Below are 12,696 nucleotides of genomic sequence, written 5' to 3' on the forward strand. Positions count from 1 at the left end.
GAAGGAGACAGAGCAGGCAGAGAGCCACCCTAGCCCTGCTGCTGGCACGTCTCTGCACGCCCCTTGCGGGGACGGGGGAAGTGACTCTCCATGTGCTGCCCAGGGTAGGGGCAGCACATGGAGCCAGCCCACCTCCCTCCCATCAGGGGCTCACAGAGACATGCCGGGAGCCAGCCACTTCCAGGAGTGGCGTGGGGCCACCAGCCACGGTAGGCAGGCAGCCTGCCTGAGCCTTGCTGCGCTGCCAGCCGGGACTCAAGAGGTTGTCAGATGAGATTCGTCCTGCATTTTGGGGAGCCTCCTCTTGTTTCATGGTAAATCTGCTCCTGATCCCATCACCAATTTGCAAGATTCAGAGTGACCAAGTGTTCCAGGGCTGCTGTGCTGCCGTCAGTGACAGTCCAACCTACTTAGCTGATGAGGTTTTACTTTAACAGAGGCTGAGGGTTATAAAAACCAAATGGCCTGCCCCTTCCTCTCAACTGCTTGGCCTCCCAGGGGATGGAACTTTGCAGCAATTACGGAGAGCGTGACAGGAAGCTGAATAAAAAGCTGCAAAATGTTGCTCAGTGCTCACACAGTCTGACTTCTGGCAATCAGCCCCCTTCCAGACTTCATTTTCAAACAGCCATTTGTAATAGGATGCATACTGATCCCTGGGATATAAACTGGACTGCGGACAAGGCCTCTGTATGGGGTCACTTACGTTGTGTAATGAATTATCCATCCCAGGACGATGACAACCCCTTGACTAATGCCCCAAAAGGAGTCAAGCAGAGCAAAGAATTTGAAGGAACCATCACCTCCAAACTTAGGTCCGTGCACAGATTAAGCACTGATATAACTCTGGCAGCTGGGGGCTGATTTTTACCAATACAGTTATACTGGTACAACCCCTAGTGTGAATGCAGCTATGCCAGAACAAAGGTGTCTTATACCAATATAGCTTATTCCCTTTCCCATACATGAATATTGTTATAAGCACATTTATACTGGCATAACAGTGTCCACTCTGAGGGATTTGTACCATTTTAACTATGCCAGTGTAACTTTTGTGCATACACAAGGCCTTGGAAAACAATGAAATCCGGAGGCAGAAAAGACCTTGTAAACTGAAGTGAGTCTATTTTTGTTTGCACCGATAGCTCTGCAATTTCCAGGGTCCATAGAAAGCTTCTCCACAATGGCACACATCCACTTAAAACATCATGTACTGTCAATATTCATATGGCAATCACTGAGCCCCTGATCAACCATCCTTCGCTGTTCAGAGATTTTCACAGGAGCTAACGCCAGTTCTGTCAAATACCGATTAAAACACAAAACTTGCCAACAAAGAATTTCAAACAATGTCCAAATAAATATTCTCTGCAGACTTAACATTTTCAATTCAACCTGGCATATCCATGTGTGCTAGCAAAAATCTTCTCTTCCCCTTCTTCGTTATGGTTTGTATTATACCACTGCTGTCATATAACTTAATTAAAATTGGATGCCTATTGTGCTAGGTGCTGTGCAGACGCATAGTGAGAGATGATTCCTGTCCTGAAGAGCTAACCCTATAAATAAACAACGTGGATTGGGAGGTGGGGACGTGGGGAAGATGCTTGCCCAAGGTTTTACAGCAAGACAGTGGCAGAGCCAGACTCCTGGTTTAGCACCATAGCAACTAGACCCTACTGCATCCTAGGGTATGTCTATACTACAATGGCTACCTTGGCACAGCCACAGCCTGCAGCTACCCTGTTGTCATACTGTAGTGTAGACTCTTACTACAGCAGTGGATGGAGCTTTTTCTGTCTCCGTAGTTAATCCACCCCCTCAAGAGGTGGTCGCTAGGTTGATAGAAGAATTTTTCCATTGACCTAGCTGCTTCTTCAGTGGGGGCTAAGTTGACCTAACTACGCTGCACAGGGTGTGAAATTTTTGCACAGTCATGTAGCTAGGTCAACCAAAGTTTTAGGTGTAGACCAGGCCCTAGATGTACACCTCAAAAAACCTCAACCTACCTCGGTGGTGGAACTACAGAGAAAGAGAATAAGAGTGTCCTTCAGGCTTTGTAAGCGCTCCCCTGAGAAATAATGTCAGTGGGCAAAAGACTCCCCAGGCTCACTACTAAGTGCTCTGGAGTAGAGCTAAGGCTGAACAATCACAACGCATCTCTCGCAAACCCACCCCATTTATTTATTTTTGTCATCATCAAGTGTCAGGCTAGAAACTTTGCAGACAGGTGAAATGACTTTTGAAAATTTGATCCTTTTTGTGCCCATCTTCAGGAGAGATTTCACTACACAAACATATACAGCAATACAAAATGGACAAAGGATTCTAAGTGTTGTCATAGGGAAGCTTGGGAGGAACAGAAGCATAATGACACTCTACTTGCTTTTAGGGTTTCTATATATAAATTCTATTGTCAAGAGGCACTGGGTGCTTTTTCCAGCACAGAGGACAGCTGGGTTGCCAGTATTTTCATCTAATGAAAAACACTGTCTTCAAGTGTCATTCTTCTCCCTCGATTTCATAGATTCATGTTAATCAATTGAAATATCTTCACCCCAACTGAAATCTCCCCTTCACTCGTTTAAAATATTTTATCCCCCGCACTGTTCATTTCCCTCACATTTCTACAGGGCTCCCAGACTGCGTATCCTTTCATACTCATCCCCCACTATATGCCATAATCTTTTAGCATCGGTTGTCTTGATCAACACAGAAAGGGTATTTATGAAAGGCAGGTGTGTGATTCACTGCAGGTCTTTGACAGGGTGGATATATTTCTGTGGCAATACGCCAGAGTCATAGCGAACAATGAGCTGTAGGACTGAAATTTAATACTGAATCAGACATGATGGGTAAAATGTTTTGTTCGTGCTGGAAATGCAAATGCTGAGTCTCTAGATCAGGGGTAGGCCATCTTTCAGAAGTGGTGTGCCGAGTCTTCATTTATTCACTCTAATTTAAGGTTTCACATGCCAGTAATACATTTTAACCTTTTTAGAAGGTCTCTTTCTAGAAGTCTATAATATAACTAAACTATTGTTGTATGTAAAGTAAATAAGGTTTCAAAATGTTAGAAGTTTCATTTAAAATTAAATTAAGATGCAGAGCCCCCCGGACTGGTGGCCAGGACCCGGGCAGTGTGAGTGCCACTGAAAATCAGCTCGCGAGCTGCCGTTGGTATGCATGCCATACGTTGACTACCCTTCCTCTAGACTGTTTATTTTCAATTCTGTTAATTTCCTTGTGTTTATTTCATAAGGTGTAGCCAGAGCCTGTATCCTATTGTACAGAACTGAACTATCTATGGTAGCTGTTGAACATTGACAAAAAGAGAATGTAGGACTATGAGCAACATGAAACAGGCAGGAAAGAGGGCTGACCACAAAGTGCCCAGGACTGCAAAAGAAGAGGGCACTTTGGGTCAGAACTGAAGTAGGATAGTAGAGTCGTTCAGACACAGCTCCCAGAGTCACTTGCTCCATTGTGCATGTATACGGGTCGGTCGCACCTTAGGCGCATTTAACATGCACGATTTCAGCTTTACATAGTAGGCAAAAACAAGAAAAAAACAAAAAAAGAGAAAAATAAAATTTAAATACTGTTTCTGTAGTGCGGGTGATTCCACTCGCCGTTACACTCAAAGTAATTTTGACTTTACGCTATTTTCACTTTACACACTGACTGTGGAACGTAACCCCAGCGTAAGGTGAGACAGACCTGAACAGTCATTGTTCTTAGTCTCTCCTTTTTATGAGCATTAAAATTCATCCATCACCATTCCTCACATATGATAATGCAATGCAGGGCTTGTGCTTTACTTGTCAGAATTACTGAGCTCATGGCTGCTCAAAGAGTCACATTAAATCACAGAAGGGAAAGTCCATTAGGTCATAATATTCACCACTCCCAACCAGTGCAAGATTCTTCCCAACAGATATTCTTTAGTGTTATGTCCAGTCTAGTTTTAAATGACTCAACCAATGCATTTCCTCTATCACCTTAGGGAAAATATTCTTCAATCCAACTGATTCTACTGAAAGGACATTTTTTCCTGCTGTTCAGATTAAATTGATCTTTGCTCAACTTCACAATAGCTCTTTGGACCAACCTAAAGCACTCCATCACTCCTTGGTCTCTACAGAAATGTGCCAAGCATACAAGTAATAATTTCATGACATTTGTTACAACTCTGAAAGAAAGATATGTTGTAAGTGGTAAGAAAAGGGATTGGGATGCAAAGGAAAGAGAGGATCTGAGTTCATATCAAAAGGACCAGGGAATGGAACAAGGATCTGGTTAGTTTTGGAGGAGGGAGGAAGAGGGGTAGCCTACAAAGAAGGGAGGGAGATGACATCAAAGTTTAAGCTAAGCATCTGGTCACTGGGTATGTCTACATTGCAGCAGAGAGGCTTCTTCCCAGGATGGGTAGATAGATAGGAGCTAGGTCTGCTTGAGCTAGCGTGCTAAAAATAGCAGTGTAACTGGGGTAGCATAGGCAACAGCTCGGACAAGCCAGTTGAGTATAAACTTGCCTGGATCCCCTGGGTATGTACTGAGGTGGATATCACCAGCCACTGCCCACCCCAACTGCAATGTAGACATGCCCTTTGTAAGGTCTATACGTTTGCTCATCACTAACTTATACATTGTAATTAATAGCTCTGGTTAACTGTTTTATTTTTTATTTTTACTGTAAATGACCTTTTTTCTTTTAAACAAAATTTTTCAGAAACTTTCTTTTCTTTCTCTCTATATAATTCCATTTTTCCACTTTTAAAATAGAAAACTGCCCAAAAAGAAATTCTTAACAAATAGTATTTTTTTATTTCTTTTGAAATGATCACAGAAAATATTTCCCACTTTCCAATTAGCACTTGTAATTATCAATCAGGAAGCTCACTAATCACCTGCACTGCTTTTGTTTTAGTGCTAGGAACTTAATTATCATATGTAACTATGGGACTCTATGGCTTTCTGTTTATCGCACCTTTATGTGTAAGCCTCTCTGCTGTAGGGAAGGGTTGTAAGTCAATTGGACACAAAGTAACACAGTCTCATGAAGACCTGTATTTGTTGTTTTCCTTAATATCAAATAAAATTCATCCACACTCTAGAGTGTCTTTTGCTCTTTGTGTGCAGAAAACATAAGACTGGGTTATTCTTGGACTGTTTGGGGTTCATGGGTTTTTGTTGTTGTTTTTTGCTACTTTTTTATAATAAATCTGTTACTTTAATAGGATTTTTAAAAAGTGAAAACTGCTTTATATTTGGCTGCAGATGAATTCTCTTCTCTGGGCCTAAGCTTGGAAGAGGCAACATTCCTATTAAAGCCAAGATTGCCTGCCACCCTTCTGTTATCTAACTGAAAAAAAATGAAGTGCAATCTCAAATACAATTCAACTCTAAGGATACTATGTCACATAAATATTCATTACTAAAAGACCCTACCTTCATCTAAACTGCTCTATGTTGCTAAGATACATATTCTAGTGTTTCAAGGGCCAAATTTTGAAAGTGTATCACAATGGGTGCGCCCACAAAAATGTGTGTGTATTGATTGTGTATCAAAAATGTATTTGCACATTGGTGCTGGAGCTAGAGGTGCGGGGAGTGCTGCAGCAACCCCTGGATTGAAGTGGTTTCCATCATATACAGGGTTTACAGTTTGGTTCAATGACTCTCAGCACCCCCACTATAAAAATTGTTCTAGCATCTCTGTATTTGCATGCACAGATTGGATAATTGAACATACCAGTGTCTGTGTGTATTTTCACAGAGGAATCAAAGAGCTGTAAAGATCTAATAAACAGCCATGTTGAATCTCAGTGACACAGAGAGGTCCTTCAGAGCAGGGTCAGCTCTTGCCATTTTGCCTCCCCAAGCACGGCGGCACGCCACAGGAGGCGCTCTGCCGCTCACCGGTCCTACCTGCGGGAGGTCCACCGGAGCCACGAGACCAGCAGACCTTCAGCAGGCACGCCTGCGGGAGGTCCACCGGAGCCACCTGCCGCCCTCCCAGCAACCGGCAGAGCACCCCCCTTGGCATGCCACCCCAAGCACGCGCTTGGCATGCTGGGGCCTGGAGCCAGCCCTGCTTCAGAGAAAAACTAAGTCAATACACTAATTTCTTGTAGATGTGCTCTGTAACAGTAATGCATTCATAGATTATGATTTTCTCTACATTCAAAAAGCTATAGATTTACCTATATGTTTCTAGTTAATATTCATACTTCTTTCTGTAGTGCTTGGCATGTTGAACAGATATCTTTAATTTCTCAACAGCATTCCAAAGAAAATTTGTTCTGGATGTTATCACAGGGTTATTTTAGAACTGAGAAAAGAAATGTTAAGCATTTAGTCGAAATGAAACCTTATCTCCCCTTTCCTTACTCCAGATTATGGGTGTCATCATTGGATAGGATATAGGGTGGCAGAACATTTTCAAAACAGATTTCAGCATCCCTGGAATGCTGAGACTTTGATTAATTTATTTCTAGATTTCTCCCTTTCCCGGATACAGTATTTTATTTTTTGTGTTTGGTCTAGTCAGATCTGTTTCAGCTGAGTATAAATTCTCCCAGGAATATAAGTCACAGAGATCAAGCCTACTCTTCTAGCCTCCCTTTTCATCCCTGTCACAGTCAAAAGGCTAAGTGCACCTTCAATCACTTTCTGATTCCTCTGAGAGCGCCCCACCCCCCCCAAGATATTAGACCTCTAATCTTCACCTGCCCTGGGGTGGCTCCCCCCACACATAGACCACAGCTCAGGCTTAAGTCCCTTGTGTACCAAATCTGATTTCTCAGCGGGTCTGACATGGCTCTGCACCAGCAAGTCTTCCTTTCAGTAGCTGTGACCAGTAGTTAGTAAAGAGACCAGACAGCGTTCTTAAGACAAAATATTGTTTAATCTTAACAGGAGGAACAAAGCAAACCATAGAGAAAAAGGATTTTAAGACAGTCTAAATGCCTGTTTATCTCACCTAAGACTTATCACCCTCTGGAAGCCTAGGAGGGTCCAACCCTCTCTTCTGGACCTGTCTCTGTGTCAGCCTGTTCCTCCCTAACAGCCCGTGACAACTGCCTCCACCTCTCTCTAGCAAATCATTTTTACTGTTTCGTTTCCTTTTAATATGTTAATTCCCAGCCTTGGCAAAACAAGTCTTGTAATTTTGCTGGTACCTGGAAGTAGTACCTGTAGCCTAGGCATATTTTTCTTACCCTCCTTGAAATGTTTACCAGGCGGTGACTCATCTGTTGTGTTCATCTATATGCTAGTTTACTAACAGTCCTGCTATTAAACTAAACAAACATGTGTACAGTACATATTCCAGTAGCCTGATATAACTATACAGCAAGTATCTCAATAACCACGTCATAGACAGTACTCATCAATTATTACAGATTAGCCCTCACATCCTTCACATCGTAGCAGAGACCAGCCCCTATTTATGTATTTGGAGATTTTTTATCTGGCAGATGCATTAAATAATGCTTAAATTGGGGCTGACTTGCCATTGGGGCTAGGATGCCTAGGGTTGCCGACTTTGCAATATATAAAAACTGGGCACTCCAGCAGGAGTGCTGGAACCTCCCTTGCCCCGCCCTTATCCCCCCCGATGTGCTGCCCCTGCCCCATCTTGTCCCACCCAGGCCACACCCCTGCCCATCTCTTCCCCTGAGCCTTGCCCCTGCCCTGCCTCTTCCCCCAAGGCCCTGCCCCTTCCTCCTGAGGCCCCACCCCCAATTCACTCCTCTGACCCCCCTCCCCCTGTCATTCACTGCTCTTCCCTTCTCACCCTCTCCCTGTGTGGGTTTGGAGGGACTTGCCTGCAGAGCCGGGACTGGGAGCTGCAGCTACTCGATGCAGGTAGGAGGCGGCTAGGGGCTGGTGTGGGTAATGATTAGGCATCTCCCCCACCTGCAGTAACCAGACTTTGGGTGTTTGGTCAGTAAAGCAGCTGACTAGAGGTATTTTTGCAACCCCTGTGCACTATGGAAGAGGTCTCCATTCTGGGACACAAGCTAGTGCAGTGGGCTGCAAAGCCATGAGACCCACCTTTAAGCTAATCCAGCACCCCCTATATCCAATGCCACTTGCATGAAAGAGGCTGAGGCTGCTGCCCCATCCCATAAGCTAGGGTGGAGTTCATCTCCCCACACCTTCCATGCAGAACCTGATTACTTTGCCGTTTATATGAGAGAAGTGGATTTCCTCCAACATGAATGGATATTATGGATTTCAGTGGGAGCCACTTCAAGAGCTTATGTATTGAAAGTTAATACATGAAATCTGAGAATGCTGCTTTCTCGATCACTTGCACCAGTCTGGCTTTTCTTTTGCAGTCTCCCCTCCAAGAACTGATGGCCTCAAGCCCTGTGTAGCTTGAGAGATGTGGCAAATCTCATTTTCCAAGATGATATGGCTGGAAGGGGGGAGAAAGCATTGGAATTTCTGATATCATAGAATCATAGATTATTAGGGTTGGAAGGGACCTTAGGAGATCATCTAGTCCAACCCCCTGCTCAGAGGAGGACCAATCCCCAAATTGCCCCCTCAAGGATTGAGCTCACAGCCCTGGGTCTAACAGGCCAATACTCAAAGCCACTGAGCTATCCCTCCCTCTATGCAAAAGAAAAGCTGAAAATTCATTGTTCAAAGTCTTATACTCCTAAAGTAGCAGCGCATCACAGCAGGTAACAGAGTCAAGTAGTTGATGCGACATTAGCAAATTCAGATATTCTCTCCTCACCATTTTGCACCTGTTCACTCTGGTAATGAGTAAATTATTTATTTTATAAAGTACATTTCCTCCAAGCAAAGAGATCTTCCATAAAATAAAAACTTGTTTTCATTGAAATGCAATTTAACTGCAATTGCCCCTACTTCTGTAGCAGTGAAAAGAGATTGGTATTCAGCTGCTACTTTATTTGTCTTTCATTTAAAAAATCTGTGCATCCAGTTTTACAGAAGCACTTTAATGCTTTCCACTTTCCATCCAAAAAGCACTCAAGATGTAGCATGCCTAAAGATTTTCAATGCTGGTAATAAAAAACTATTTAGCTAGGGAGAAATGGCCCTGGCCATTTTGCTGAATGGTGCAAAAACAGTTTCAGCACATGGGCGCACACACCCACCCACACCCCGAGCAACAGAGCTAAAAAACCAACAGTGACATAAAAGTACAGTGCTTCCCGGAGGTTGGTACCCCAGGAATCCACTCTACTCACCGGCGTCTAGAACCAGACCTGTATTTAGCGCTGGATCCTGCAAATACTTAGGCATGTAGCTTTATTACCATGAGGAGTTCCACTGTAGGCAATGGGACTACTCACATAAGTAAAGTTACTCAAATGTGCAAGTGTTTTCAGGATCAAACCCTTAGCTTCCAGAGAGCTACTCTACCAAGTAGAAAGACCAATGAAACGATGAAGTGGTAACTTATGGATGAATTATTTGCCCTTCATTATCAATTATGCTGGCTGCGAAACCTGGCCATGCAGATTTCAAGATGTTCTCCCTAAAGTCTGCATAGATTAAAATACATGGCTGGATCTGTATCCAAATTCCCCAAAACTTTGTTTGTTTTTTTTGGGGGGGGAGGAGGGACAGTGTCCAGATCTAGGATTTTGGTGCATTGTCCTCTATGGTCTACCCTACTCCACTTCCCTTTGGCCACAATACACCATCTATTTGTAAGACGATGATTCCCATTGAAACCAATGGGGGTTTGTGAGTAAAATGAATGATACAGCCTCTGCACACTCCTCTTTTCAGAGGTGATATTCTGTGCACAGTCAGCTAATGGACAAAAAGGAGTGGAGGGCCTCATTCTGTGTTTGGCAGCAGTGAACAAGCCACCTTGAAGCAACCACACCTTTAACTCCAGACACAGATGTGGGAGTAAAAATTGGCTACTCTACTTGGGAGGAAGGATATCTAATAAACCTTGGTGCAAATGTCAAGACAAAGATAATTCAGTTGCTCTGTACAACCATGTTACTGAAAAGGGTGAAGAGTATAAGGAGGTAATTGTGCATCCTTTATTTCCATTGCTGATTCAAAACGAATACAATTATTTGTGAAGGGGATGTCTCAGTCCTGACACCCATCAGGGAGCAGTACTGCTTGTGCCTTATGAACTTTTAGTTCAAAATGACAGTTTTGACCTAGGAACACTAATAACATCATCTCAGTTGTATTTTTGCACAAAGCTGGGCTGATACATTCTGTCTCTCAGTCAATTTTCATTGCTCTCAGGTGTCAATAGTATACAAGGTAATTTTGGTTTCTTTTTAACTAGACCAACAGGCTATCAAATGCATTTTCCCTCTGACCTAAAAGTTGTGGTCTGCTTTCATTTTGGTTTCACTGAATATGTTTTTTCCACATTGAAGGGACCAGTAATTAGTACAAAACTATGAGAGTGGTTCAGAGCTGTGAGAAATTGCAAAACTGCCAGGAAAAGCAGAAAACAATCTCATTTGCATTGACAGAAATACCAAAATTTGAATCTTGACCAAATTTGTGGTTTATCTGTGAAAACTCACAGAAATCTCAGTTTTCACATATTGCCACATGCGTCACATGCAAGCCAACAGTTTCTCACTCACCTACCTGTTTTGCATATTCCATTCTAGTTATTCTAAAGAAGTGTTGACAAGGGAGAAAAAATGTTTCTGATGGCAGCCACATCCTTCCGTACATAGTACCCAGATTCTCACCTGGTATAAATTGGAGTAATTCCATTGAAATTGCTAAAGCTAGGCTGATTTATGCCAACTGAGAATCTGGCCTATGTGAAACTGTCCTATTTAGCTTCACGTGTACGTAGGGAACGTATAGTACTTGCTTGAGCAGGGTGCAGATGAGCAGCCATTAGTACTGTTAGAGTTGTGCTAGGCACCTCACAAAGCAAATAAAGACACAATCTGTGCCCTGAAGAGAGCACAGTCTAAATTTAATATGCCACAAGAAGGGAGGGTCATAAAAAGAGGAGGCTGGGGGAGAGATGGCAATAATAAAATAGTATAGTTATTGCCCATTGAAGTCAATGGAAAGACTACCACTGTCTTCAATGGGCACTGGATGGGACCCTTACCCAGTATTGTGTGCTCACATCTTGATGGTTCTGCTACTTTAAATGTTCATGACCACCCCTCTCCTTCAGTTCTCATCAGAGAGATGGCAGCACAAGTAGAAGGGTATTTTAAAAAAATAATAATAATAACCACCCAAGCTGCTGGATGCCCCAGTGCATGATAGTATCAGAGGGTAGCCGTGTTAGTCTGGATCTGTAAAAGCAGCAAAGAATCCTGTGGCACCTTATAGACTAACAGACGTTTTGGAGCATGAGCTTTCGTGGGTGAATACCCACTTCCTCAGATGCATGATAGATTTCTGAGCTCTCTCAGCTGGATTTGAATTATGTAGCTTGCAAGCAGGAGCATGGCTTCTTAATTGTTACCGAGCCCAGTGCTGTAAACAATCTGAGCCATATTGTGCAAGATTGCGTGCAGGATGGGCACACAAATATTGTGGGCAATAGAGTTCTCATTTTGGGAACAACATAGCCTGGGATTGCTAGCAGGGAGGCGTCTCCATGCCCAGGAAAATGCTGGGGCTTTGGTTTTGCTGCATGTGTGTAAGTGTGTGTGTGTGTGGTGAGAGAGGGAGGAGATACAAGGTACATTTCACCTGCTGCAGGAATCACTGGGTGAAATTTTATGGCCTGGTTTATGCAGGAGATGGACCTAGATTATTATTTAAGACTTCTGGTCTTAAAATCTGTCAATTTCTGAATTGTGAAAGCATCAGTCTCGAACCACTTAAAGAGGAGACAAGATTTTTACTAGCCTAAACTATTTTTCCTACCCAGTCGCTTTGACCATGTCACTCTTCTCTTTGCATCCCTCTACTGGTTCCCCTTCTCTAGTGTATCATACATAAACTACTTGTCTTCACTTCCAAGGTTCTTCACAGCCTGTCCACACCTTACCTATCATGTCCCATTCAGTACTGAGCGGTTGACTCCTACCTCCGAATGGTCCATGATGCTAGCTTCCATTACCCACATCTTAAATTTGAAAACAAGCAACTTTGTGCTTTCTCTGATACTTCCCCTTATACGTTGAAGAAGCGCCCCATAAACAGCCGTGAAGCCATCACATTATCCTCCATTGAAGCCCTCCCTAAGTTTCTCAATTTCTGTGATGCTGACAAAAATGTGACTACAGCAAGGCAGCTGGTGTGCTGACACCACTGCCCACCATGCTGACCATCTGTCTGTCTGTCTTCATCTGTTGCTCCTTTGTTCTCCGACTGTACAGGACAGAGCATAATGGGGTCCTGGTCCATGACCAGGGCTTCCACCAGGCTATCATAAAACAAAGAATAAAACAAATTTAAAAAGTTATATCTCAGTGAATAGGCACAGGCAAATATGCAATTGATTCATTTCCATGACAGTTTGACATCTGTGATCCTTCTGTAGAGTCTGAAGCTAAGAAGGCAATGAGAGAAGCAGCTTATTAGGCAACAAGGACTGAAATGTATCAGGAATCCCTCCCTTCACTTTCCTAGTGGCCTGTCACACTGCACAAGTGAATACTAGATTATCTAATGGACAATTCCACTGTAGTCAATAACACCAAAGCCCCATGACTGCCTCAGCTCAATTTCTCACTTTACACA

This window comes from Gopherus flavomarginatus, chromosome 11, assembly GCF_025201925.1.
Source record: "Gopherus flavomarginatus isolate rGopFla2 chromosome 11, rGopFla2.mat.asm, whole genome shotgun sequence".
NCBI lineage: Eukaryota > Metazoa > Chordata > Testudines > Testudinidae > Gopherus > Gopherus flavomarginatus.